Genomic DNA, 24,486 nt, shown 5'->3' on the forward strand with positions numbered 1-24,486 from the left:
AAATTTATTTCATGATAAAAGCAGAAAAATTGTTTCAGATTTCATAGTTGAAGCTGCTCCTTTCTTTAATTGACTTCCTTTGCTCAGACATTAATTTCTTCATCCCTTAGCCAGTGTGTGAGCTCAGTGGGTGTGCTATTCTCACTAATTGTAGGGATTTTCCCTTCTCCTGGTTCCATCCTACACTTTCCTAGTTTAATTTTTATCCTTCTAAATGTTTCTTTGCCATTTTCATCAGAGATGTGTTATTATAGCTGATATAAATGAGAGCTCTAGTCATCATCTTTGTGATTTGTACTCCAGATACTATTTACTCTATAAAAACACTAAGAAAAAAAAACAAAAAAAAACTCCACAAAACAAACAAACAAAACAACAACAAAAACCTCCAAAACATCCAAAGAAACAAAAAATACCACCCAAACCAACCAACCAACCAAAGCCAAAAAAAACACCCCTAAAAAACCAAACCTACACACAACTAACACAACCAACCAAAAAACGCAAAGTCCATGTAGATACACCTGATCCCATCTTCCTCATACCAGCCTGTGTATGCTTAGACATTAACTTCAGGACCAACTGGAATAATCTTTCAATTTTCACGTTTTTTCTTCATCACTGTGAACTCTTTATCACCACGTTGGTTGTCTTAAGCTTGAAACATAAGCATCTGGAATTTGGGTATTTTTCCTATCCCTCTTATCCATACTAAGGTACCATTCTTAAGCTGTGCACAGAGCTAAAACTCTATGCAGGTTCTCCACATTTCAGATATACCACAGCCAGCCTCTTTTCAGCACATGACAAATGTCATCTTGTCTCATTGCTCCCAGTGTTCTGCAAAGATTTTTCTAACATCTCTCTCTGCATCTTTCCCCAGTTCCCCTTCAAAGCATTGAATACAGGCAGTTTGTTTTCAGTTTTATAGTCCTTTACTGTCTGACTTCATGATACCCATTATTCTTAATAAAGTAGAAAAAAAAGGGCCATTAATTTTCTACTTTTTGATTTTCAGATAAGCCCTATTGTACTTTCTGCTGTGCTGCCTGTAATGACTGTGAAGTACCTCATTATCCTCCTCCAAGTCAGTCATTCAGACTTCTCCAGTCTATGTATAGAGAGCTTAGATGCATATATTGCCTGCTGTCATGACAGGTGTTTCCTGTCAGTCTGTCACTGTCACCTCTTGTCTTGCACAGGACTATCATCTCCCTCAGTGTCTGTGCAGTGCTGACAGCACGCTCCTGGTCAGCATCATGGGAGCCTTTGTGCCCTTGCAGCAATTCCCATGTTACTGCTGCTGCCACTGCTTCCAAGTCTTCCATCACCTGTGTGATTTACCAGAAGCATTGAAGTTCTTCGTTCCAACAGGAAAAATATGGCCTTATAATTCATTTTTCTGCGTTACTGATTCAGCTGGTTTTCCTAGTCTGCCCTTTCACAGGGGAAACCATGCTCATCTTCTTTGGCCTCAGTTTACTGAAATTGCAGAGCACACACATCTCTATCACATCTAGTAGGACCGCCAGTATTTTCAGTCTACAAGAAATAATTGTAAATGTCTCAAAAATAGTGCTTTTTTTTAAAAGGTGAGACCAAAAGAGATGATTCAAAGGATATTCAGAAAGCCTTTGACACAGTCCACACAGTCCTCCATGAGTGATTATTAAGAAAACTTAATAGTTCTAGGTGAAAGTTGAATTTCCATGATAAGTTAGAAATGAGACAGAAGATAGACTATGCTTATATTGGAGTATATTGGAGTATATTGTCAATTTTCAGCATGGCAAAAGGTTAACGTTTCTGTCTCCTCCTGACCTGTACATTAAATACCATTGTATAATATATTTTTTAATGAGCTGGAAAGTGGGATGAAGGATATCACATGTTTCAAAATTTAAAGATAACCAGAAAACTTATTTAGCCTTGTGAAGATTAGAGATGACTTTTAGGCATTTCAAAGGAAGGTGGAATAATAAGTACACAAATGCCATAGTGGTAGAAGAAAGATAGTATTGGTTAATATGATACATACTGATGGAGTAATTTAACTGCTTATACTGATGATCTAACTGTTTTCACCAATTTTTCTAAGCATAATCACAGTGTGGTAGAGGAAACACGCTCTATCTTATAACAAGCACATCTTTTCTTAGTCTGCAATAAAAGGAATCCAAGATTTATGAAAATTGAGAAGTGTGCAGATAAAAACATTATAATACCAATTTTGTTTTGATCTGTGATCTGATAATGGTATGTGGAATTTGGGATGTTTCATTCTAATTCTAAAAGTAGCATTCAGGAGCCTGAAGAGGAAGCTTTTTTTCTCCCTCTCTCTATTTCTGTTATGCAGTCCAGCTATTTGAGACCTGCGTTGTGTCTTTATGAAACTCCAAGCAAAACTGTATTTAGAAAACTGTAGAGAAGTGAGGCTTCATATCTGTTCATATATGTATCTGCATGACAGTCTGCTCTGTGTAATAGTTTTTGTTATTGAGGTATTATTTCCAAACCAGGGTAATTTATTTTCTACATAAAATATATTCTAATTACAAGTGCCATTTAGGTTGTTTCTAAAAAAATATTAGCAGAAATTCTAATATTAATAATGACAATAATAATTTATTAGTTTAGGAAGAAAGAAAAAGATTGGATTTAATGTTTGTGAAATTTCTTTACTCCCTTAATCTTGAGTGGATAGTAAAAGCTTGTCATTTGAAAAAACTGATGGAGCTTTGGTTCCTCAAGACCATGATACCAGGTTATTTACCCAAATCAGTCACCCAAACTACACTAGAGCTGTCTTTGTACAGATAAGTGAATTATCTTTTTAATATATGTATATGTATGCACATTCTTGTGAATTGTCTGTAGAGGCTTTTCATATTTAACTTACTTCTATAGTGCCTATTTCTGCTTTAATCTCAGTATCTCAGTCCTTTCCTGTTGTACAGTTTTATGACTCTAGACTTTATTGGGAGCAAATTATGCCACAGCCTGTTCATTGTTCAAATTCCTGGAGCACTGTGTTAGTTGCAGTCTCTACATAAATGCATGGAAAGCTCTTATTTTTTATATCCTAAGTCTCTTCTCCCTGGAGCAAGTGCGTTGATATCTTTGCACAATTCCTGCCATAAATGTGATCCCCTCATTTAGTTGACTAAATTAGAAAGATTTTACCTGAATTATGAATTTCACCTGAGCTATGCAACACAGGAAAGCATGAGGCTTTGTATCTGACCCCTTTCACTTCAGTCTTTCCAAGCTTGGATGAGATGTCTGAGAAAATCGTTGTTAGTCATATCTCAGGCATTCCAAGTACTGCATCTAGTCTGTGTTTTTTTCTTTTTTTCTTCTGTATCCTGTCTTACTGTGACTAGAGTAGTCTGTGCTTGTGCATAAACTAGATTTCTACTCCACAGAACATCATCTGTTCTTGATTAAAGAATGTATAAATCTCATCAGATTAATAGCAGATAGGAAAGGCCAGGACCCTAAAAGATGAATGCCAGGATCTGTTGGATGCAATCCATAGCAACCCCATTATGGTCCAATCAGGAGGGACAAGAATTATGAAGAATAAAACTCCAATCCCAAAATCCCTTGACACTGTCCTGTTTTTCGGAAGGACACAGTATTGCCTTCTGTTTGCAATGAATAACCTATCTGTTTCAGTATAGTCTTTGTCCTAAAAATTTAAGTCTTACTGATATTTCTCCAACCATCTTCTTTCCTTGGGATTTCTTTCCTTTTAGAATTTCATACTTTTTAAATGAGACATTTTCTTCTCTAAAGAAAATGTATTTAGGTATGCTAATCTCTTTAATCAGCTAAACACTCAGCTCTTGTCCTCACAGACATACTTTAAAGACATACTTTGGCACTTCTGTAGATCTTTGGGCTAGAGGTTGTAACTAATACAATTGTGTTTGGTGAGAAATAAGTGTGTGAGAAACTCATAAACTACCAACAGAATGAAGAATTTAGCAGAAGATGTGAATACAGATGTGTGCCAACACATGAAGAGAGGATGCCTGGAAATTCACTACAAAATATTGATTATTCTCCAAATAATAGAATTCTTGGTTTCCATTTCACTTTGTACTTACAATTCAAGAAAATTCCTATTTTACTTACTGTGTGAAATTTCTTTTCCAAGTACACAATCAAAGAGTGCCAGTACCGTTCTGTGAGTCCGAACAATACCAGACTACAAACTGAACACACTGCAGTTTCTTTGTGGTGGATGATGCACATCCTCAGTTGGACTTTTGTCACCTTATGTACTGTAGCATTAAACTATGAAACCACAGACAGTTCACAATTAGAGTGGTGGGTCTTGATGTGTGTGCCTATCATAAACTGCCAAGTACTTCAGGAAAAAAGCCTCTTGTTTTGACTGCATAATTAATTGCAAAGAAGATGAATACGAAATAGGAAAGCAAAAATAGAAACATAATATTTTAGATTGTGAAATAAGACATAGTGTCACTGTCTGATGTCAGATATTTTTAAAGCCTGTTAGGTTGAGTAGGAATTCCAGTTAATATATGTAGTCCTTTAGACTGAAAATATTCTTCAGTTTGTCCAATTCACTAAATTTCTCCATGAATCAGCAGACTGCTGGCTCCCTGTTTTGGTTGAATCATTCTGCCATATCTGCTTAAAAAAGGAGGATGCAGTGTAAGCTACAGAAATATATTGGAAACTTTCTGTATCTTTCTAATTAATAATTTCTTGCATTTGTAGTTGCTGGAAAGACCATTTTCTTTATTAAACAAGTCAGTAGCAGTATATATTGACTTTTTGCTTATTTTTCATATAACTTCTGGAAGAAAAACAATGTAAGAAAAAGAAACTATTTATTGCTAATTTTATTTATGATATTCATATTTTCATGAACTTTTTCTAATGTCACTTGAGAACATTTCATAATTTTGTTATGTGTTCCGTTTTTGTTGTGTCTTATATTAGGGTTATTTCCGTCTGTTGGATTGATTTGAAAGTTGTCTACTTTTACAAGTATATTTAAATAGTGGGAGCAGAGTAAAAAGAAAGCCAGGAGTGACTCTGTTTCTGGAAGGATGAGGAAGTGTCCTACACAGCATTTTCTACACTTCTGAGCAGTGTCCTCTTGACCTTCAATTTAATGTTGAGACAGTCACTCTTTTCCAAGAACTGATTGCTCAATCGTTTTACCAAGTGGTCACATCTTTAGGAAACAAGAAACGTGTACAAGAAGGAATGACTTAGTGTTAGACTTCCAAGCTTTGTTGCTGTGCGAGTTCCTTTATGTTTAGAAAAGCTGAAGAAACAATTTGTGGAGGGCTTTGCATGTGATGGCTTTTAAGAAAAAAAAAGATTAGCCACAAGTTCTGTGAATACCATCATGGGTGGAGAAATTCAGAGGCACCTAATGCACTCTTCACTCCAGCCATGACATGCAGGTAGCAGGAGCACCCCACGGTTGGATGTGCTGTGTTCTCATGGGGATTGCAGCACTGCAGTGAGTGCTCCTGCAGCCAGGGCCTTACTTTACTGCTTTCACTAAAGCTTTCAGTGTGGAAAATAAATCATGTTCAACTGAAAGTATTTCACAGCTCCACAGATGAGAAGGGAAAAGCGTTTCTTAGACATGTTGCACAGATGTGTGTCATCACTTGCGCTTCCTCGTAAGATAGGTCTTGAGTAAACTTGGTAGAGCTGCAGCTGGTAATGCATGCACCATGTCCTCTGGCTGAAATGTGGTCTGTCTTTGCATGTCTTTGTATTAGCTCAAAATTCAGGCCTCTAAGTACATTGTTTACATCCAGAGGAGTATGAGCAGAGGTGATACTGAGCCAGGTCCTAATAGCCTGTGTTCCGAGTGCCCACTCCAGGTGTGTTATAAAAGGTGGACAGAGTAAGATGATAAGACACAATAAAAAAACTTGAGATACTTTCCTTATACATTCTCCCAGCAATGGTAGGCTCAAGAACCCTTTGTATGCCAAAGCTCAAAAGAGATGTTTAATCTATGGATTAATAAGTTTATGTTTTAAAACATGCAGAGTTTGGGGTTTTTCCTTGCTTGTTCTGTCAAAGTTAGTGCTTTGTTTCTATCTTGAATGTATTTACGTCTTATTTCCAGGCATTCAATGTTGTTAAACTTCGAAGAATATTAAGAGAGAACAATGTCAACATTTGTATCCCAGAATCAGACTTCCCAGATCCAGCTAATGCTCTTTGACTGTGTTTCAGAAGCTTCAGATCAACTTCTTCAGCAACTGAAACCTGGCAGATTTAAATGAGATTTATAACGTTATTTAGTTACAGTGAAATCTTTTAAAGTTCTGTATCGTAATTATGAGTGACTTCATGTACCAGTAAATCCCTGCACAAAAGCTTGCAGGACGTGACTGGTATCTCCCTCTAGTTGTCTTCTCTCTCTGTCTCTCTCTCTCTCCCCCTCTCTTATTCAATCCATTCTCCTATTTTCCTAGACCATTACCTAATGATGTTGGGAGTAAGGACATTATTTTCAGGAACTTGTTTGTTTGCCATGTAGTTTGACTCTTGGAGATGGAACATACCCAGACTTCTCTTTCAAGAAGACAAATTTTGTTTCTGTAATCAGCTGGGAAATATCCTGGTGAAGAACTTTGTTTATATTCTACAGATATACCAAAACCCATGAAAACCTTTTCTCTGATAGGTGTTTTGCTGTACAGTATTGAATTATAAAAAACTATAATAGCATATAGAAGGCTTATATAAATCTTAAGCATCACTAATGAAATGCTCAGTATTTGAAAGGTAAGGTTTTCTTCCCTGCTCTGTTGAAGTTTTTTCTGATGAGTAGACAAAGAATTACAGTATAGAGTTACAACAATTTGCCTCCTCCAAAATTTTTTCTGTAAAAGTAATAATTCAGATTTGTCCAGTGCATTTTAATTCTCCATAGGAAAAAAATTGAAGATGTTCAGGTTAATCAGGGCTGGGCTAATAGAGATCTGTATGCAATTTTATCCTGCAAATCTTCTGAAGGCAGAAGTTTCTGTGTGCCTTGGAATCTTAGCAAGAAGAATTTATTTCAGACATTGCTTACTAGCATCTAAACAGAAAAAAAAATCACCTAACTTGATTTGTTCTGAGTAAAAAGAGAAGAGAAAAAAAGAATCTTCATTCAAGAATTAATTTTAGTAACATTTACTCTCTGTGCTCACTTTTTGTTTAGATGCCATTTATAAATATCTTACTATCATTTGTTAAATTTTATGACAATTTTTACCATGCCTGATGACTGTAACTCATGCATTATACATGCACACGTATTTTAACAATATTTACATCTTATAATATGCTTTCTAACGACTTGTCATAGACTCATCAGTTAAACATTTATTTTACAAATGCATTTTGTAATATGCTATGGTAATAAACTATAAAAAAGGTATCCCACCTTGTAATATTTTCAGATGGATGAATAATGCATTACAAATTGTACCTTCATTTAAAACATGACCTCTATTCTGATGAAATCTGATACATTGTCTGGATTTATGGTGATCACTGAGTTGTGTGAGGTGCTGTCAGTCTACTTTCTGATTAATTTTCCTAGTTGATAAATTTGAATTAATCTGTAAATATTTACAAAATAATATGGTTTATTTTTTTTCAGTTATTTTGTTTTTATCCACCTGATTAATTTAAACCAAATGTACCAACCCCCATCTATCTGGGAGCTAATTTTCATTCAGATAATTTCTGGAAATTCAATTCAGTTCTGAAATTGATTATCAAAATCATGATTGTTCTTTTGTTAGCTGCCTAAGTTTGTCATATGTATCTGCAAAGAGGCCTAGGCTACTGTCATATCTAATCTAATGAGCTCCATAAAGCTGAAGGGTACATAATATTGGGAAATTTTATAATAGGCTATTTCATAATAAAAACATGTACTTTACTACTTGCTATTTTAAATTTTACCTACACCTGATTTTACATACTTTTTAAATTCATGGAACTTCATTCAAACCAAAGTTTTGCTTTAATAGCTATTGCCATCATAGTCAACCTGCTTTCTGCCTTCCTGAAACATCGTGCTGATTTTTTAGATAGTTTTTTTAATATGAATGTTCATACCTAAGATCTCTCGCTGATTGTTCTCTGTGTGCACATATGTGTAGATTGTAATATTTTCAATAGTTTTTTATCACCAGAGATTTTTTTCTTCAAAACTGAAGTGAAAGAAGGGAATTTGAGGGTTGCTTGGTTGATGGGTTTGTTTACATAGGCTATAGAGTGTTATAGGTATGCCCATACAGAACAAAATGATTGAGGATTTCAGCAGTGTTCTTCATTAGTTATCCTCCCATATCTGAAGAAAAACTGAAGTGTCTGGCAGTTTTACTTTTGCTGTTTGCCTGGAAATAGTTTTAGGGCATTGCACCTCTGTGATGCTGTCTGAATGTGTGAAGTCAATACAGAGTAGTCTGGTTTTACGTCTATTTAACATAAATACAAATGACTACTTCAGGTGCATACTAAGGAGAAGTCAATGTTAGATAATTGGTCTCTTGGAAGAGGGCTTTATTGCACCAGACAATAGAAGGTTACACCTTGTCTCTGCCTTTCACCTTAATAGTCCAGGCTCAAGGGCCTTTTTGTCACCATTCATAGTCAAGGCACTTTTAGTCAACACATTGTTGTCAACACATAGTCAACACAGCTTTAAGAGACAAATTATGCAATCTGATTTAGACATCTAATTAGGATTTAATGAATTGTGCCACAGAAATGCCTGTTTTTCTCTTTTGATTACTTCAGATGACTATTTCAGATTTAGATTGTAGTGCAGACTTTTTGCATTTGGTAGAGCAATATCCCCCATTACCACTTCTAATTTTTTTCTTTAATTTCTTCTAAATAAATGACTGCCTATGAAATGAGCAGGACTTATTGTGAATTGAGTTTTACCTATTCAAACTGGGCATTTTAGACCACATTCTACATAGTCAAACAAACTCAGAATTGTCTAAATTCTGTTACTGCAGCCTCCCTGCTCAGGAGGAGAATTATAAATTCTGTTCAGTTTGCTTTTGCTTTTTTTGTTTTTTGTTGTTGTTTTTTTTTCCCCTAGTGTTTATCATTAGTTGGAAGCACACAACTAGTAATAGTTGAGATATTGTGTTCAGGTGATGTGCCTTTTATCCCATAGCACCAAGGGTAGGAAATACATTCTACATGGGCTACATGGAACTTCAGCTAGTCATCTCAGTACTGAAATGGGCTTGATAAAGGCAAAGGAGTTAGTGTTCTAACCCAAATGCCTTAGCCATCACTTATCCCACTCTTTGCGAGGAATTCAAACAAAATTTGCTGGCTTTTTCTATTAAAAAAATAAAATGCAGCAGTCATTGTTTTGTTGGAAAATTCTGCCTATTATTTCCTGATGGTTGTTTCTCTTAGAATCACGTTGCCTTCTTTGCTTGTCTTTGAGATTACAAGTTTGACTGCTTTGTTCATTAGGAGTATGGTGACTTCTGGAGTGAATTTTTTAGCAATGTTTCTAATGTTTAACTGTTTTAGTGGATTCCCCAGCTTCAACCGTGTACACTGTTTCTTTGAATACATTGAAAATATTGTAGTACCTTGGTAGTTCCTTAGTTCTCATCTGTTGTACAGTCTCATCTATTGTAAGTCACATTGTGGTTGCACAAGAAATGAAGTCAACATCTGTATTTTGTGATGGGAATTTCATTCCTTTAGGTTTGCTCAGAAATCACAGAGATTCCACACTTTACTGTATTTCTTGGCAATTGGTCATTCTTTAACATAAATCAAATATGTACAATAGATATGCTTCTGTTATTATTTGACTGTTTCAAGATTTCTGTAGTTCAGATTCATTGCATTCCTTGTGTTCTTGGAATTCCTTTTGTTGATTTCAGTTATAGCAAAGCCTCTGAGGCACACTCTAGAAATTATTTTTTCAACATTGCACATCTTTTTATATGTGAATATCCACAAGTGTGTATTTATATAGTCAGCTATTGTGCAATCTTAGTACAGATAATAAACTGCAGGGTTGTTAATCATGCACCTTTCTCAGCTGAACTTTACTAGTCTCTTTCTCTCTATTATTACAAGTCTCTGCTGTTGACACTACCAGTAATATGATTCACTTTTTTTTTTTTAATTTTTGAATTTTACATATCAATTTTTTCAAATCATTGTGATTTCTAGGCCAGGAGAGAGAATTTCTGATCCAAAATTAGTCACAAATTGTGTCTGGCCCCTTACTGAAGCCAAGAATATGGTTTTTATTAAAATTAAAAAAATGCATATTCATTTTATATAATGGGTTAAGAGTAGGTTCTAGCTGCCTAATAGATCACACACATGATTTAAGTCCTGTGAAGTTAAGATGCAGTAGATTTTCAGACTAAAGTATTTATATGCATACAAAAATATTTTAAGGTTATTTTGGTATTTCTAAGATATAAAAGTTATCAAAATTCCTCAAAGGTACATAGTTTTAAAAATTCCCTTTATAGAAGGAAAAAAAAAGGTCAGTGGTGCATTGTAATACCTTTTTGAAGATTTTAAAGCTAGCTTTTTTACATATATAATTTGCATTTCCTATATATATAGTGATGTGTTTTTGTATAAATGTTCCATTCTAGTTTTGTTTGGGAGAATCTGCATAAATTGTGTAGGGTTTCTCCATTTGTGAATAATGTGGTGACTCCAAACTCACACCAATGAAACCATCATACTTTTCATATCGTGTATGGTATATAACATACAGACAGACTTACACTGAGGTAGAGGATGATACTGAAAATCTCTTCCCTCTTGGCTTGAAAAATGACAAAAAAAGTAGAAGACACTTTTTGTGAAAAGTGGGAAAAACAGATCAAGAAATTAAAACTCCAGTCATTACCAATAACCTTAAAATGTATTTTAATGTGCTGCAGCTTCAGTTACCCTCAGCTGAAGCTTCTCTATTTTAGCTTACAGGGTCTTGTGACCTCAGCCCATAGCAGAGTTTCAACAGTAATAGCGACAGCCATCTTGGATAAATGTAAGTGAATTTTTTCCTCATTTCTATAGTTTCTCTCCCTCACATGCACTTTTAGAGTTTTGTTTTTCACTCAGGATGTAGACAGTATTCCTGACAACACTTCTGCTCTGTGCCAAGTGGCATGATTGACACAAAGTACAAATAAAGCATCTAAGTGGGATTTCTTGCCTTTTAAATGTCACAGTATGAGACTCATCCTGTGCTTTTGAAATGCCAGTATGATGGCCATGCAAACTTTATTTTACCTGGAGCTAGCTCGATGGTAGTTTTCATTATCAGCCAGGATTAATCTGCAAAAAGTGAAGCGGTACAAAAAGATTTTGGCCATATAATCTTGTTTTAGTTAATGCAAAGGATGAAATCTAGGATAATTCACAGAATATTTTTTTAAGGAAAGGTTTGCCTTCTTCAATCAGCTTTATCATTTCAGTTCTGCTTCACGTCAGATTGTGATAATCCATTTCCAAACTTTGCTCTGCATTCACTAACTATTGCATAAATCTGGAGCTGGAGCTGGGAAAGGCTGCACATTATACATACTGCCTCTGTAACAATTTCCAGAAATATAAATTAAGGAATTAAGGACATCTTCCCACTATTGGTTTCTGAAGAATACAACATACATCAGTCATTTTTTATTTCAATAGTCATCATGCTGTTGTAATAAGGAGACAAACAGAAAAAAATAGAAATAGAGTTATTCATTTAGAAAGTCCTGTCTTGCATGCTGATAGCCTGAAGAAGCTGACATTTGGTAGGAACTTACAAAAGATAGCTGGACTTAGATATTCTTTATTATTTAGTCCTGAGTTGGTCTTTGTCTGAATTCACCATTTCTGGATAAAGTAGCATCCTTGGTCTGTTGAATCACCCCTCCATTTTGTGTTTGTTCATGTACCTAATTAATTTCTATTCATTTTCAATTTGTTACATATATGTAACATGATACCTAAAATTCCAAGGCTTTATTTACATATAAATGGTTGCATTGTAGCTCTGTAGCTACAGTAGTACCTTCTTAATGACCTTGCTAGCTATGCTGGCTGAGCACATGATTGTTCAAATGCAGCCTGTTCCCTTCGTGTGGTTTCATAGGATGTCTCTGTTCACAAACTGTATGAAATGAAGGGCCACACCTATGGAGCAGTTAAGGCTAAAGCCAGCAGAAGTGGCGCTGCCTTCATCCATCCATCTTACAAACATGACGTTCAGAGATTGATACTGGGCTGTCTTGGTGTTTTACCTGCAAACCTGTAGTCAGCCTAAAAAGGCATTAGAATTCCAATCTTCTAGCCAATATGTGGTTATTGTAATACCTCTGTAATAATTTTGAGACAAAATGATATATATAGCAGAGCCTGGAAGCTGTAAGAGTAGAAGTACTCGTACCAAAACCAGTTTATTGTCTTGAATTCTTGAATTGACTCAAACTTTCATGTGCCATGTAGGTGGGAGTGGGCACTGCCATCATCTGCACACAGAAATGAAGTAGTAAAAGAAATATCATGCCTAGAATTTATTCTTTTTGAGTAAAACTATATGAATGGAAAAAAGGTGTAAAAAATACCGGTTTGGCTACCAGTTCTAAGGAGGAATATACCAAATCATGAAGAATAATTCCTAAAGTTTATCAGAAGAAACAGTTTATTAGAAACCTGTGCAAACCCTGAGGACCAATGTCCTCAAAGGTAAAGTTGTTTTATAATAATTACCATAAATATTAATTTAATTTCAAAAGAAGAGAAGGTGTTCTTACATTTGTCATTTCAAAGCTGAGTTAATGGAAGCACTTTGTCAATGGGAAGTATGTATAGATTTTGAAAGTGTTTGCGTCTAAAATAAAAGCTCAGTTTCTGAGGAACTTCACAAAATCAGCACTCTAATGACAGCAGTTTAAAACTCAGCCTTATCTACATGCTTATCAAATACCAGTTATTTTGTTGGAGCCATATATGCCAACATAAATCCTTTGCCACTGCAGGCTCAGCCCTGTACTTGTTATCTTTTTGACACTGTGGTTTATGTGACACCTCTGTCCCATTAAGTGATGTGATCCTTACGTACAAGAATGATCCCCTGCTTTGATAACTGTCTCCATCTTGTAACAACATCAAGATTATTGAATTAATAGAATGATAATGTGATTCCATAGATCTTGTTAAAACAGTATTCCCTTCATAATAGATACTTAAGAGTGTGGCTTATTTCCTATTTTTATTATTTATGTAGCTCGTCCAGTTGTTTCTGAACAGGGGAGACAGATAAAAGTTAAAAGAATGTGTGTACATATATTTCACACTTTAGGGCTTTTTAACTATACTATGTAGTGTGTTTAGCATTTGGTGTATATATAAATAGTATGTAAAATATGCATATATAAAAATATGTTTAACTGCTATATTGGGGCTTGGATATAGCTCATCATTTAACACTTTAGTAAGTTATGTGAGGACTTTAAAATACAGTAGAAAGGATTTTGTGAAAGTTATGTTACAGAAATTGTGATGGAGCATGCTGGGAAGCTATACATTGTGAAAAGGCTTGCTATGAAATAGTTTAAGATACCAAAAATCCAGATGCTCACAAATCCAGCCTGCTAATCCTTTTGGCCAATAGATATAACATTATGTACTTCCTACGTGATACTAACTTCTAGGAATTTCAGTTTCTTTTCTATGTTACACTGTCATGCTTCTACAAGTTTATCCTAGCACAAGAGGCATTTGTGCTCCATAGTAAAAACCTGAGGATTTTGTAGAGATACTGAAGTAACACAGGTACTCACAGTGTTGCCGTCATAAATATTTTGTTACATTATTCTAATGGTTCTTCATCATTGTCTTTACATCCTCAATGTATAAAAGGCAAAGAAATGTTAGACACCGAAGAACTAAATCCATTCCCACAGTATATGTTACTGCAGATAGAGATTTTATTCAGCCTGAAATCTTTCTTTTAATGTTCCATGGGCACTGAAGTCTGGATGTTTGGAGTGAGTTGAGGCTTGTGCAGAGGATTTTTCTCAAAGATCTGTGCACTCTGCTCCCACCAGATTCATTTCCAGAGCCCACTCATTGTGCTGTTGCCTACAAAGTAACAGGGAACTGAGAAATAACTGAGAAATGTTCATTTCTCAGTGTCTTTGCATCCTGAATTGGAAGATTTGGTTTGACATAACCAAATGCAACAATTGACACTGTGGTTTTCTTCAAAACTCATTCATTTAAGGAATTGGTTTAGGACACCTTACATTGGGCAAAATTTAGCAAGATTCTGGCTTTTGCCACCTTAATGAGTTTGCTGTTGAGAAACTCCTAGTAATGTCTCGGTCAACACTGCTGACTACAAACAGATAGAGAGACAGATAGATGTGTATATATACTTTTTTTAAAGCAATACCTAAAGCTTTGTGCTTCCCAAAGTAAAGGTAAATAGCTTAAACCTCTTCAGCAACTCTATAAACAAGAAGATGCCAGCAGCATGTCTGCTTTTCTATTACCTGTCTGTGTTCTTCCTCCATGTGTAAATCCTGCTCTAATTTCTTTGTGTTTGTTGCCAGTATTTGATATTTATACAGAGTTCAAAAAGTTTGCAGAGAAAAAAAAATCCAACTTAATAATCCTTAACTGGTCTTTTAATTGATGCAACCATTCATATTTCTACTTTTCTTCTCTTTAAATATTTTTTCGAGATGTTGTTATGACTAGTAACAGAGTCTGAATGCCCATAATTTAGAAAACTTTTCAGAGAACATAAGCTTGAGATTTTTTACCAGATTGATAAAATTATATTTTTTTGTCATCAGTTGGGTTTGCCATGGTTGGGAATAGTACCTATTCCACTGAAAGAAGCAAAAGAGTAGTGAAAATTGTGAAATCTTTTACAATTTTAGTGGATCAGTATCAGTAGTAATAAAACTGATCCAACATTGAACATTTCATTAGAGATTCATTAAGTATTCAATTTATAACATTTTTATTGTGACTTTTCAGTACTAAAATGCTCTGAAATTTGTTACAGTAATTTTGGGTCAAAAAATAGGATTTTGAAGTTGAAACATTCCTACATTTTCAAAACAATGTTGTTAATACCAGTTTTTCATGGTTGCATAATGTCAAAGTCAGGTTCATCTCAAGCAAAACTTTTGCTTTGGAATTTCCTTCACTAATATTCTTACAAGAGCATATTGGAAAAATGTTATTTTAGGTGGAAAAAAAGGTGAATTGTTCATAAGCAATATTTTTAACCCTTCAGAATTGCTTGTGAATTGCATAAGTTGCTTTTCATGCTATTGTCTAATGCTCATGTTTTATAGTGCAGAACTGGATTGTTCTGCCAATTTGGGCATGAGCAAACCTTTGCTATAGGACCTGCAAACCTTAGTTATATTTTAGTAGTGTTTTATGAAACACTGGTTTTGAACCTCCTAGAATTTTTGGATGGAAAATGTTTTTCAGTTATCACTTTTAATTTAAAGGCAAGTCTGGGTCTCTTCTTACAGACTTGAAGAGCTGTGGCTGCTCTGGTATCATGCAGAAGGTGAGACATGATCTTTTCATTAGGAGTACTGTAAACAGTGTATATATGTGAACTGTAACAATGTCTTTTGTCAAGAGGAAAATATTCAGGGTCATGCAGTATTTAAATGAATGTGTCTGGGTTTTGGTAAGCCCAGCTCCAGAAACATCCCTCATTCCTGAGGTCAGTTCTAGGGGCAGCTGTTGTTACTGTCAAACTTGGGGGCAAAGCTGTAGCTTTGATTTCAGAGGTGGGTCAGGTGTTCAGGTACAAATGTACATTTTCTTCTGTTTGTGAGCTATAGTCCAGTGTAAAAAAAAGATTACTGATAAAGTTTTAACTGATATGGCATGAAATCAGTAAGAGAATAGTAGTGGAAAGCATTATAGCCATTTCATTCCAAAATACACATTTTGTTGGTAAATGGCATTATTTCATCATTAATTATATCTTTGGAAAAAAATTACATATTTTTATACTTGTATGTACATGTCTACAGATAATAACTGGCTTTAATTGATGCAGAGGAGCTTTTTGTTAAATGTCCAATAATTTTGGGAAACGAGCAAAGTAAGAAAGTGCTGGAATAGGAGGTGTTGTGGTGTTGTGGAATTCCTCTTGGTTAAATTTTGTTTAAATATTTTAGACAAATGTGTGTCAGAAATAAACCCATTTATTCTGCATTTGAAAAGGAGGATGTGGTAGCTCACTTGTCAAGGTGTCTTTTTGGTCTGCAATTTACATAACAATTTTTTATCAAGAAATACTTTTATTTTGGTTTATTTCTTTTAATTAAAATTCAAATTAGATTGCTATTCAGTGCTTATAACAGTTATGTCTATATGTATGTTTAATGAACATCAGTTTGTGAAGTTTTGTTATGAGTAATCCAAATAGTGTGGCAGAAAGTTACATCTATTTTTCTTAGAATAAATATCTGAATGCCATTAAGGTAGTCTCTGAGTTGTTTCTAAAACTAAATAAAAGTGAGAGGTAAATAGAATTTTATACAGAAAATATTTTTGAATATTTGACATAGAAGTCAATGTCTCAAATGTTGCAAAAGGTTCTATATTTATTTCAAATTTTTACAATGACACAAATAATACTGAATTTTCTTAGGCTCAAAGCTTTGTGATTAATTGATTTCATGTCCAGAGAGGAAAAAACAAATTCTTCTAAATCTGCAAGCTGTGTTCAGAGAGCTTTGGAAAGTACTGCTTTATTAAATCCTAGGCACTTTCATGAAATAAAGTTTTGAAAGGTCAGGGCAACAGGTGTCGGTGCTGGTCCAGAGTAGAGTGGCTGAGAGCAGAGGGAGTTTCTGGAGCCTCCTGCTCAGCCATCAGTCCTGGTCATGAGATCCTGCAGGGCAGCTCCCAGCTCAGCTTTCAGGCCCTGCCCAGGTTCTCTGCACTCCCTGGTGAAAGGGGAGGTGGGACATGGCCCTGGCCATTGCAGCCTTTAAAGGAAGAGCAATAAACTCCACTTCTGTGTATTTTCAAAGTCAGCATTTTCAGTGAAATCAGTGTCAAAATATTTTCTTTTTTCTTATTTGCTTGTCAGAACTCCTTTTTTTTTCTAGCAATAATCATTTAACGTGGTTTATATTAATTCAGACTTAGGGTGTTGTTTCATACAGTGCTTGGTTTGAAATGTGCTGCTGCTATTTTTGACTATGAGGAGTTGTGCATTCAAAACATCGTCCCTTGTAGGCCTATTAAAGCTCTTCAGTTCCCTATAAATATTGCATCATAAGAACTTTAAAAATATGCATTTTGTTTAGTAGTCCTGGATGTGCTATATATGGGTTTTTTTCTGACAAGCAGCATCCAAGATCTAGTAAATCACAGTTCTGATCATCTTTTGAAAACATAAATAAAACTTATGTAAACACATAATGTCATCCTTAACAAAAATGCATTATTTAAGAAATATCAAAAATATTTTAAGGTAGGTTGATGAAGATATGTTCATACAGTGAAATAATCAAACTATTATCAGTATACAAGACTGAAGAAAATATGTTAAAAATACATTGTACCTTTTTTATGATTCCTCTTGAGAATGAGTTAGCTCTAATGGAGGTGCTCTGCCAGTTTTATTTAAAGATCTGTACTTAAAAATGACTAATTTTATAGCATGTATTTTCTGTTTATGTGCCTGTCAGTTTTAAACAGCCTTTTATATGTAAATGCACGATGACAGTTCTATATTCTGTGTCATTTCGTCACTAGAGTTTTTCATCCTATTGGAATAATCCCTTAACAGATATTTATAGAGTTTTTACTGTTATTTTGACAAATCAGACGTTGTTATTAAAGTGATAAAAGAAAGTATTTTTCATGCTTTTTTGCATTAGAAGTTCTAAACTTTTTTTTAAAAATGTTTCCTAGTTCTATTTTAGTGAACCTTTTACAGAAATTGTTTCTTTCTAGTTCCATTTTTTAATGCTAGAAAAAATCTGTAAACCTGTTCTTGGAACTTGTTTCTAAACAGGTATATCACTAAATATCCATCCTTATTGCTCTTTCAGTCATTTCATTGTGGCTATAGCCAGCTGTGCATTCCATTAGGTTAACTCATGAATATCATGGGTTATCATGAGTTTACCAGTGCTGGATGTGGCTCCCCTTAGAGACAGATTGTTTACCTGTAATTATCAAAGCAAACAAACACTGCTTTATTATCCGTAATATCTGTGCTTTGGAAAATGTGTTGCCTTTTCATGGGTGATGCACTCTCAAGGTAACAAGTTTGGAGGATTTCAGCTGTATTGTCCATATCAGTGCATGCCTAAACAGTGGCAAAGCATAGAATGGTTTGAGTTTGACAGGACTTCAGTGTCTGGTTCCAAGCCCCTGCCATGGGCAGGGACACCTTGCTCTAGACCAGGGTGCTCAAAGCCCCATCCAATCTTACCCTTAACACTTCCAAGGCTGGGGCATGCACAACCTCTCTGTACAACCTGTTCCTGTGCCTCACCACCTCACATTTAAGAGTTTCTTCCTATTTCAAAAACTCCCATCTTTCAGTTTAAAGGTAGATAGATGTTTTATCACTGCAGGTAGAGAACACTGTAGTTTCTGAAGAAATCTTTAAATTTGCTTCATTCCCTAAGTAGCACTTCATATTTTGGTACTAAACCTGTAGACTACAAACAAATTGAAAAAATAAATAAAGTATTTCCATAGTCTTGAAAGAAACCCCAAAACATTGGCAGGTGGCATAGAAAGTCAGTGAAAGGACAGAGACACTCACCTGTGTCTAATGAAGGAGGTGACATTTCAGTAAATGGAAGGTACTTAAATATATGCTGTGTGTTGGCAGTCTCCCAAGACTGCTGATGGAAGTGTTCCTGGGGAAAGGAGCAGTGTATTGAGGAAACTGCTCCTTTGAGCTGAGTTGTGAGAGCAGGACTGGGACTGGCTGAATGCCTGGTGGGAGGCACCAGGATGGCAGAAACATTCAAACAATACCAGCTGTTGAAACCATGGACAGCTTTCAGGTCTCTCCTTGGCAGATACTGCTAAACTATATTTACCCCAGTCTATCTGCAGTTTTTTCACCCCTGAGCCCTGTGGCTTTTCAAATGAACTTTCAAAAATTCCAAATTCATCTTGCCTAACCTAGGGCATTTAATTTTAGATAGTCTTGTGAGAAGCAAAGTCAATCTAACTTGTGTCTGTAGTAGAAAACAGAGAGAGGTGAGGACAATGCTGGTTTTACAAGGATGGACTAGTCAGTGGATTTGCACATTGTCTTCTGTTGCCTCTAGGAAATGCTCAGGGCAAGCAGACATATCAGTAAGATGGTTAAAATATTCTTGTACAAACCCTGGTACATAAGATAATATGAAATTAGTAATGTTAATATTCTAATGAGTTCCCTGTCAGGCTCAGGTATCTAATAAGAGACAAAGAGGGGGAGCTTTTGCCATGATAAATTTGTCTTTTTGCCTGTCATGCTAATACTGCACACCAGGGCAGATCTGACCACAGTCCTAAAACACTGCATTTGATGTACAAATAGGTGTGTTTGAATGACCAAACAGTAAGACAGATAGCAAAACAAGATAAAAAATTTCTACTCACGTGTGTATACGGCTGCACTTTCTATAGAACACGAAAAGTTGAAAGCCTCTTATTCATATAACACATCACAAGACCGTGAAATGCTGCAGTGGTTTCTACTTGGCTAGAATGTTGAAACACCTTTGCATTACACATCCAAAAGGCACATAAACAGTAAGTACTGAGAAATGACTCTAAACTGCACTGCATTGTTTTAAAAGTTTTAATTCATGAAAGTCTCTTTTCAAATTGCTATAGAAAGGTCAGATATAGAAAGGTTCACATAAATGTGAAAAAGTACACAGCTGTTCCCTGTCCTGATGAGTGATTTCTTGCCCTAGTTCTGGCATCTCTTGACTGTGTTGGTCACTGTTTCTGTTTTTTTGTGCTGTTTTAATCTGTGGCTGTTCAGTGGGGAGTAATAATGGTTAGAAATTAGTTGATCACTGCATCATCTCCTTATTCTCTTTACAGCCAGCTTTACCCATTCATTGTCTTCTTGTACACAAAATTAATTTTCTTGTCGTGAAGAGCTTGAAAGCAGCTTGCTTCAGCTGCTCCAAGCAGCAGATAGATGGGCTACAGGCCTGCACTTCATGATTGCTGGTATGGCCCCCTTTTATCACAAACTGATCAAAAGAGCCTAAAGTGGACAGATAAGGGATTTTATTCAACTACCAGACAGGGAAATAGGTTCATTGGATTAATCTCAACACTTCTTGAAAGCCTGAGAATTGTCCACATGTCAGCTGCTCTTTGGGCCAAATGATAGTTTTTATTGCTTAAATTTGACTGAGATCCATCCATTTTACCCAGAGGTTGGAACAACTAACACTAGTTAATCCCCATGCACTCCTGATAAATGTACATAAAGCTACAGAGTACTTGTCAGCCTTGACAGGGTAAATGGAGAGCTGTCCTATTGAAGGCTAGTTTGGCTGAGATCAAAAATGTTTCTTTTATCTCTGTCTAAATAATATACATAAGATATGCTACTGATATGTTTGGATACTGTTTTCAATCTTCTGCACCTGCAACATGTGCCTTTGCTATGGCCGCACTGACTCAAAGGGGAAGGGACAGGATTTGGAATGGAAATCTTGGGTATGTTGTGTGTGTCCTGGGCAAGGTGGCAGTGATACCCAAATCATTGTGATCTGGGTAGCCTTACCTTTCTATCTGAAACAGTCCTAAAATGGGGTTTTTACATCTTATGTGCAAGGGTTACAAGAGAGAATAGCTCTGTTATCCACGTGCTGGCCACAGTTTATGCCTAGAGTGTGTTTATGTCAGCTGCAGGTAGAATTTCTTTTCTGTCATTTGCACCCATATAAAGTTATCTTTATTTTGCTGGTGGTAATACCTACATAGCTGTTGTTGTTTAAGAAATGTGGAGCAGGGAGGAGGGAGGGGAATGGGGAGGGAAAGGAGTAAATCTTTAGACTAGGAAAAATATGTTTTCAAATGTTCATTTTGAAGAAATATTTTCTTAACATCTAATTGATTCCAAGATTAGGCACAGAACATGCTTATGTGCACATTTAGACATACAGCAGCATAGACTGATTCTACATGAAGAAGCAGCTGGAAAAGCCCTGGCCCCTCCTTTTGATGGGGAGCCAGGCTTTCTAAGCATTGTGTAAGGGAAAATTGCACTGCCTTTTCCATAACTTTAAGCTCGGGGGAACGATGCAGAAAACTGAGGCATAGGAGTGCCTCAGTGCACAGGAAAGCATCAAGATGGATAGACGAGAAGGTCTGGCAATTATACATATGTCCTTTAGTCAGACTGTGGCTTGGGGATTCTGTAGCTTTGAAAATCATACTGCACAGATGCTGGTCATGCATGTTCTAATAATAGCAATCTCCATAATTCCAAAATAGGCCCTGATTCATTCTCCTGTTTTTGCACAAGGTATAATGTTTCATTTTATTTCCCTGGCTAGTTGGCGAAAAGAGAGGACCACATTTCAATGCAATATTTCAAGTATTCAAGATGTAGTTGAGCTGAATTATTTTCTGATTGTATCTGAGTTTGTGTTTACAATTTGAAGACTTTTTTGGGAGGAAAGTGAAGTTTCCACCATTTTGTATTTATAGGTTTCACACTCTTGAGCTTTAAGCTAGGAAATGGCACAAGTGTTGTTCTGGTGAGCTGGGAAAGATGTTTCTCTTGGCCAACCTCTACTTCCTCTTAAAGCAGAAACTCTTAGAGGGGACCAGAACAATTATGCACTTCATGAAGATCTGGAAATACAGATGAGAACCTTCAGCCTGTGCACATTTTACAGCGCAAATAAAATGCAAATGCAGAAAATTTTAAGGAGTTGGTAATTGAGTTTCATGGGATGGAGTTTGATTTGGCCATGTGGGGAAGGAATATTTCAATTTGTTTGGATGCATTTTGTTGGAAAACAAAAGTCTCAAATTGAATTGCTTTAAAATAAAATGTGCTATTGGAGTTCCTTTAAACTAGTAGAAACCTAAGTCACCATGTCATTAGTTAGCTGAAATTTTCTAAAGTTGTCTTGTGTCCACTGAGAATTGAAACACAACTAGGAAAATCCCATCATTAGGAAAGTATATTGATTTTTTCAAATTGTAAGATTGACAATACATTTTAATTAATACTGTTTGATGTGTATACTAAGGACCATCTGTAGATCACATAGTCCTGGTTGGAAAACATACAAGATATTCCACTTCAAGAATAATTTTAGTATCTCCAAGTGTCTACACCTGGGTAGTTCTTTTCTTCTGCAGTTGTGTGGGGTTCACTCATGCACTACTTGTTTTTTTCTGCTGTCTAAAGGAAAGGAAGTCTTCTCATCACCAAGTGTAACATGCCAACACGGGGAGGTTTCCTTGTAATTCGTGGAGAGAAAGCTCTCGCACAGAACAATTCAAAATTCAGAACAGAGCTCAATTTATTCAGTCTGAATTGCCATCTGAAAGAGCTTCTCTCTTCCTTTCTTAACTGTATAAATAGTATATAGACACTCCTCCTAATTTATACTGTTAAAGTTATGAGCTATGGTTTGCCTGGCTACTGGCTGCACACTTGCTGCCATTGTCTTGTGAGTGGGAAACAGTGCAGATGGATTGGGGGTTTCTGATACCCAAATAGTACAATACTTCTGGAAAACTGATTTGGGTGGTGAGCCATATAGTACTTGGGCTTTCTGTAGGTCTTGTGATGGTAATTTTTTACATGTACTGCAGCTCATTAGAAACTGGACTGAAATGTGAAGTATTATTGGCCATCAAATAATTTCAGATATCAGTAATTCATGGGTGTTGTTGATCCGATTTAAAGGTATTTTGAAATACCTTTAAACTGAAAAATAAATTTAAGTTTCTGTTTTAATTCTTGTTACTCTAGTATTTGAAATGCATGTGTCAATGAAGAGCTGAATTATACATTGCTGTATAGATGAATAAGCTGTTACCTTTCATAGATTTTCATGTGACTGGGTAGTCAGAGGGGAAAAGGCAGACTATCTTCAGCAGCAATATACAGAGGTGTCATTACCTTTGATCTTTTCCTTGTCCTGTTTGTAGGTTTCTGTGTTTCAAACTTTCAGCATTTGTGTGTCTGTTCATTACTGCTTCTCTGTGGAAAAAGTGGGATACCTTGGGCAAGTTCACTTCTTCCCAAGGATTCTCACTGCCTCTAAGACTTGAAAGTGCAATTTGCTGTAAAGCACTAGGTAACAACATAGAATTTGAAATCCATTACTCTGTACTGATAAGGTTTATCCTGAAGAACCTTTATGTACACTGACCATGGCTTGGAAAATGATATCACAAAATCAGAATTTTTTTTTCATTCAGTTATAGTATTATATTCAGTGTAGCAAGAAATGGTTTTGCATGACAGTACACATGTAAATGTCAATGCATATGTCATTTACAGTTATCTGGGTGTTCTGTGAGATTCACAGTGATCATGTTGGAGAAAACTGTCTCTGTTACACAAAATAAAATGTGCTTAGTAAAAATTGCTAGCAATTTTTTTTCTAGACATATAATGACATGGTAAGAATACAAAACAAAACTACCAGAAACAAACCATTTCTCAAGCAGTAATATCTATGGGACAAGTGATCTAAATTGGTGGAACAGGGAGAGTTCATCACTGCACTGCAAAAGGACTTGAAATATAACCTAAAGGCAAGTGAAATACTGAATCCAAGCTTTGAAATAACAGCAACAAATTTACGTACAGACAGAAGATGCATGGAAGCAATAAACGAATTATACAAGTCTTACACACGCAATCTGATTATTCTGACCAAAGTGTTAATTGGATCCTAACTGCCAGATCTGATATCTGTAGTCTTGTAGTGGGAACCTTTCAAAGTGATGAACTGTAATTCACCGAGCTGCTTGAAGCACTTGTAATTTACTGCATGTCATGCTATGAAGAGCCTGACCTAATGGACTTTACATTACCTGTAATGCTGGAAACCTTTCAATGAAACTAGTTGGTAAAAAATAATAGTGGGAGTCTATTCAGAAAGAGGGAACAAAACTACATTTTAAACACTGTTTTATACCCATATAAAAAGTTGGTCATTAAAAAAAAGATGAGCAACTCAAGTCAAATATTTAAACTGAAATATTTCTCAGTGATGAGGTGTCTGGTAAATTTTAAATTAAGTAGAAGTGATTAATATGAAAGGAGAACCTGAGATAGTTCTAAATGGTGTGGAATATGTTGTGCTTCAGATGGTCATGCATGAAATTCCCTTTCCTGAATATAATATGTTATAAAATGTGGTTTGAGATAACCATTGTTCCCTACTGCATCTTAAATCAATA

At 35.6% G+C, this 24,486-nt stretch overlaps 1 protein-coding gene across 7 annotated transcripts in view; it reads left to right on the forward strand.

Annotated features, from left to right (window-relative positions):
- The window catches only part of FOXP2 (forkhead box P2), a 399,281-nt gene that overhangs the window by 308,111 nt on the left and 66,684 nt on the right, over nucleotides 1-24,486 (forward strand). The window contains exon 1 of one of the 7 annotated variants that reach the window (XM_058022211.1): nucleotides 11,013-11,071. The exons of the other annotated variants lie outside the window; for them this stretch is intronic. The gene's annotated coding sequence lies outside the window, so the exon portion shown is untranslated. Of the gene's footprint in view, nucleotides 1-11,012; nucleotides 11,072-24,486 lie in introns of those variants that run through there. 7 annotated transcript variants of the gene reach the window in all.

Source organism: Melospiza georgiana, chromosome 4, assembly GCF_028018845.1.
Source record: "Melospiza georgiana isolate bMelGeo1 chromosome 4, bMelGeo1.pri, whole genome shotgun sequence".
NCBI lineage: Eukaryota > Metazoa > Chordata > Aves > Passeriformes > Passerellidae > Melospiza > Melospiza georgiana.